Genomic DNA, 6,000 nt, shown 5'->3' with positions numbered 1-6,000 from the left:
GATGAAGATGATCGTGCGGAGCTGGGTCTCGGACTGGCCACCCTGGATCCCAGGGCTCAGGGCCAGGGGCTTCCCAGCCTGCCATCGAGCGTTCAGCCAAGGGTACCCTGGCACATTGAACGACCCATCCCTGTTTGCTGCAGGGATGCTATCTGTGAGGTGGCTACCTCACTGGACGCCATGCGGTTTCGCACCGCAGTTCCTATGCGTCCTGGCTGCGACAATCCCTGTCATTCAGTGTAGCGGTTTGATCGCTGGAGCAGGCTCCCTACGCCATCCGGATGGTAAGTGTGCATCTATGTGGGGACCTGTCTGTTTGGGTGTCAGTCTGGGACTGTGTGACCCTGCATGTCTGTGTGGCTGCTGAGCTCCCTGTCAGTTCCTGTGTGGAATTGCTGCCTGTGTGTGGGCTGTGAGGGGGGGCTCTCCTGCTCTGCTGGATGAATACATGATGCAGTCTGAGTTTTGGTCATGCTGTGCGGCGATCGCTGCGGCGACCCGCCATTTTTTCTGCGGCAATTAGGGTGGCCGGTCCTGTGTGGTAAGGCGCGGCATTGTGGCGCCAAAACACCGCCATTTTGGCGGCGATCGATCAGGCCACATGTCGGCGTCATTTTCTATTTGCCTGTGGAAATCCTCAGCCGAGCGGCCATGTTTGTGTAGCCTCTCATAGGCTTCATAGGGGCGGTCAGTCTTGCATCACTTCCTTTTGCTCTGGGACAGCGATCGGTGGCAGCAGCCTGTGGATCTCTCCAGGTTTTTACTTTCCATTTTCCTGTATTCCTTGCCCAGTGTTCCTCTCCCTGTGGGGGTCGGTGTATTCAGTGGGTGCGGGGGGCTACGCTCGCCGCGATCTTAAAGGGACAGTGCTCCTTTTTTCCTAATATTGCTGGGGCATGGATTCTCAGGATTGCAAGTTTCCTCCCACCTTGGTGGGGGGCCAAGGGGCTGCTGCTTCCCCCGAGGGAGCTGATCTGGCTACTATTGTGGCAAATTTGGCTGCTCAGGTGCAGATGCTGGTGGCTGATCGATCCACAAAACGGCCCAGAGTGTCTATTTCCTCTGATTCAGAGGGCGATGGGGCTGCTATGGCTGGAGTGCCCTTCTCAGGGTCTCACTCATCTCTAGACCTTGTGGGGTCTGAAGGGGAGGCTGAGGTGGAAGGGGTTGATAATTTTCCCCCTGGCTCGTCTGAAGAGCTTGCACTCATGGATGAGTTAGTTGCTTCTATCAAGCAAACGCTGCATTTGCAGGATGAACCATGTCCTCCTGTTTTGATGTCCTCTTATGGGACGCAAAGGAAACGCAAAACATCGCAGGTTTTTTCCTTGCTCTGAGGAATTTCAGCGTGCGGTTGTAACGCTCCTGCGTTTTATGTATGATGTGGATTTACAGCTGCAGAAATATTCCACTTCAGTAGTCATGTAGAGAAACGCTGAGACACCAATCCCAACTCCCAAAGACTCATCATGTGTGGATGATCTCAATTCAGCAAGTAAATACACACACTCAATAAGATGTTCCTAGAGTGACTTATGTATATAGTAACACAGTGATGATAGACTGAAGAGACAGGTTGGGTAGAGATGGTAGATGACAGACACTTGAAAGGAAATGTTCTTGAAAGTAAGATAGTAGCAGATGGAATGCAGATAGGTTAGCAATCATGTATGGTAGCAGATGATAGAGTAGCAGGTGAACATACAGGAGAGACCAACCCAGTGCAAGAGCAGATGGTAGTAGGCTCAAGAGCTAGCAATCTTAGATAATGCAGATGTAATAATAGTCCTTAGTATGCAGAGCTAGATAGTGTAAGCTTTAGTATGAAGGTTATAGAGGTTTCCCCTGTGGGGTACTTATCACTAGTAGCAATGTAGCAGAGGAGAGGTTCGGCAAGAGGGGATGATCCGGTAGCGGGATACAGGGATCAGCGCAGCGTGGTTCCGACAGCGAGGTATGCTTGCAAGCATGAGAGCTTCAAGACAGGTTAGCATCAAGGCACAAAGCAGGGTAGACTGGTTGCCGTTATGAGAATCGGATCAGGTTGGTAACCGATGTGAGAATCGGATCACTTGTTGCCGATATGAGAATCGGATCAGGTTGGTAACCGATCTGAGAATCGGATCACTTGTTGCCGATATGAAAATCGGATCAGGTTGGTAACCGATGTGAGAATCGGATCACTTGTTGCCGATATGAAAATCGGATCAGGTTGGTAACCGATGTGAGAATCGGATCACTTGTTGCCGATATGAGAATCGGATCAGGTTGGTAACCGATGTGAGAATGGGATCACTTGTTGCCGATATGAAAATCGGATCAGGTTGGTAACCGATGTGAGAATCGGATCACTTGTTGCCGATATGAAAATCGGATCAGGTTGGTAACCGATGTGAGAATCGGAACACTTGTTGTTAGGGTGTCTGCTACATGAACCCCTCACTAGAATCGGACGCATAACCATCCGAAGTAGTCCTAGTAGTCCTAGCAACCAATGCTTCTTCAAACATCCTCAGATCCTTCCTACATACCACTGTGCCATTAGAAGCGCGTACGCAGTCAGGTGCAAGAATCTCAATGTTTTCATTGGAAGCTAGAAATGTACTTGCAAAAATAAGAGTATCTATACCAACATCTGCCAATTTCTGGGTGTCCTTTTCTGATATAGAACGGGGACAGGGCTGGCAACAGCCTTGGTAATTTCCAGGCTGTTTTTCAGGGAAGACAGTTCGGATTCGCCTGGCCTCCATTGGGAGAGCCTTAGGCCTATGGGGTCTGGTTGGGCAGGATGTAATGAAATGTCCCCCTTCTCCACAATAAAAACAAAGGCCACAGATTCTCCTGTGATCTTTTTTTTTTTGTAAGGACAACTTAGTATGTACGGCACCAATCTCCATAGGCTCCTCATCCATCTCTGTAGGATCAGGGTTCAAATGAGATGTGTCAGAGTGACAAGGCTGACTGTTTAAGGCAGGCTTGGACCATGACCAGGCAGGATCACCATATTCATTTGGTTTCCTTTTTTCCCTAGGTAGCCGGGGTCTGCGGTTACCTGGAGCAGGTTTAGGAGTAGATTTTTGGGAGGGGAGACACTGGGAGTGCATCGCAATTGCAAATGATTCCCAATTGTCTAGGATCTGACTTTTTTCTTGCAGTTTCTCGTATGCCCACGTTTTCATTTTGCCAGAAAGCAAATTAATGGCAGCATGCACTTTAATAAAGTCATTATGATAGGTCCTAGGCTTAAGGATAAATAGGAGCTCACAATCCATACGAAAAAAAAGAAAAGAGGAACGGGAACCATCAAACCTGTCTGGTAGAAGGACAAGAGGTTCTGGGGGTTGAGCAGCAGTAGGCTGTGTCAGTCTGGCCACCTGCTGCGTCAGAGCCTGATTGTCTTCTTTTAATTCAGTAAGTGCGTGTATTAACGCAGTTACTTGTTGTGTTAACTGTGTCACCTGAGTGGTCATTTCTGCTGAATCCATTTTATCTGGTTCGTTCAATCTGTAACGCTCCTGCGTTTTATGTATGATGTGGATTTACAGCTGCAGAAATATTCCACTTCAGTAGTCATGTAGAGAAACGCTGAGACACCAATCCCAACTCCCAAAGACTCATCATGTGTGGATGATCTCAATTCAGCAAGTAAATACACACACTCAATAAGATGTTCCTAGAGTGACTTATGTATATAGTAACACAGTGATGATAGGCTGAAGAGACAGGTTGGGTAGAGATGGTAGATGACAGACACTTGAAAGGAAATGTTCTTGAAAGTAAGATAGTAGCAGATGGAATGCAGATAGGTTAGCAATCATGTATGGTAGCAGATGATAGAGTAGCAGGTGAACATACAGGAGAGACCAACCCAGTGCAAGAGCAGATGGTAGTAGGCTCAAGAGCTAGCAATCTTAGATAATGCAGATGTAATAATAGTCCTTAGTATGCAGAGCTAGATAGTGTAAGCTTTAGTATGAAGGTTATAGAGGTTTCCCCTGTGGGGTACTTATCACTAGTAGCAATGTAGCAGAGGAGAGGTTCAGCAAGAGGGGATGATCCGGTAGCGGGATACAGGGATCAGCGCAGCGTGGTTCCGACAGCGAGGTATGCTTGCAAGCATGAGAGCTTCAAGACAGGTTAGCATCAAGGCACAAAGCAGGGTAGTCGTGAGAAGGGTGAAGGTGAAAACAGCATGCCAGGGTTGATCGGGTGGCGAGACACAGGATCCGAAAACAGAGGTTCAGGTAGCGAGATACAGGAACGTGTAGATTTGACATGCTGAACTCAGAGATCAGGACGCTCCAACCATGACGGTTGAACGAACACATGTGAGTGAGAGCTGGTGATTTAAATAGCTGTTCAGTCCGGCGCTCAGTGATGATGTCAGCACTCTTAAAGGGAAACACACCTATATGTGCTTCATCTATCTAGGTAGATGGAAAGCACCCGGAAATGATGTGATAGGAGGCACTGAGAGTGCCAGAACCTTACAGCGGTTGATGAGCAATGGCGCAATTTAAAGAAGCCTTTTGCTGTTCCGAGTAGGTTCAAACTGCGTTATCCATTTACGCCCTCCACTGATGAGCGTTGGTGTGTGCCGCCTCAGGTGGATCATGCAGTGGCGATTTTGAATAAATCCACTGCGATCCCCGCTGAGGATACCCCGGTGTTCCGTGATCCGACGTACAGGAGATTGGAGTCTCTGGCCCGTCATGCTTATACGGTTGCTGGTTCTATGCTGAAGCCTATTTTTGCTTCCATTATGGCAGCCCAGGCTATTGCGGATTGGACGCAGGTGCTCAGGCACACCCTGGTGGCTGACTCTGCCCCGCCGACAACTTTGGCTATGGTGGATCAAATTCATCAGGGTGTCATGTATTTGTGTGATGCGGACTTAGATATGGTCCCCTTGGCTGCGCGTCTTTCTAGTGTGGCGGTGTTGCACCGTCGCCTGATATGGCTGAAATGTTGGTCTGTTGACCAATCTTCCCGCAAGACTTTAGCTAACTTGCCCTACGTGGGATCTCGCCTTTTTGGCGAATCTTTGGATACTCTGATAAAGGGTATTCCTGGGGGTAAGAGCACTCTCTTGCCCCAAACTCACAAGAATAAGTTTGTTCGTGGTAAGAAGAATGCCTCGTTTAGACCCTCTCAGGGGTCCTTTCGTGCCTTTCGGTTGCACTATAAGGGCAAGCCCTTCAAGGGCCAAGGCTCCCAGAAGAAGCCGTGGGCGGGTAAGCAGAAGTCCGGCCAGTCCGGGTCCGCTGCCCATAACAATGCGGCCTGAAGGGACGCCCTCACCCGGTTCTGGGGTGGGGGGACGTTTGCTCGGTTTTCTTCAACCCTGGCTGGACCGCATTCGGGACAGATGGGTTCAGGAAATTGTTTGATCTGGGTACAAGATCGAGTTTCTCTCTCGGCCGGCGGGCAGATTTTTCCCCTCAAACCTTCAGCTGACTCTGGAGCGCTTGCAGGATCTGCACCTGGCGGTGCGGGACCTGCGGGCCCAGGGGGTGGTGGTTCCGGTGCCTCATCGGGACAGATTTCGGGGGTTCTATTCCAATCTGTTCACTGTGCCCAGAAAGGAGGGCAAGGTACGTCCGATTCTGGACTTAAAAGCTCTGAACCGCTTTGTGCGGGTTCGCAAGTTCCGCATGGAATCACTGCGCTCGGTGGTGGCTGCCCTGGTTCCGGGGGAATTCATGGCCTCCATCGATCTGAAGGATGCGTACCTTCACATCCCCATTTTCGAGGGTCACCAGAGGTACCTTCGATTCGCCATTGCGGAGGATCATTACCAATTTGTGGCGTTACCCTTTGGTCTCGCTTCGGCTCCGCGGGTTTTCACCAAGGTGCTTGCGCCGGTTCTGGCTTTGTTGAGAGCCCGGGGCATTTCTGTCCTGGGGTATCTGGACGATATCCTGATTCGGTCTGCGACCAGTCAGGGCCTGGTGAACGACCTGTCCATCGCGATGCAGACTCTGCAGGAGTTCGGGTGGA

The sequence above is a fragment of the Pelophylax lessonae genome, assembly GCF_965119305.1.
Source record: "Pelophylax lessonae genome assembly, chromosome: 12".
Classification (NCBI taxonomy): domain Eukaryota; kingdom Metazoa; phylum Chordata; class Amphibia; order Anura; family Ranidae; genus Pelophylax; species Pelophylax lessonae.
The sequence above is the reverse complement of the archived record's forward strand: the minus strand, read 5'-3'. Positions refer to the sequence as shown.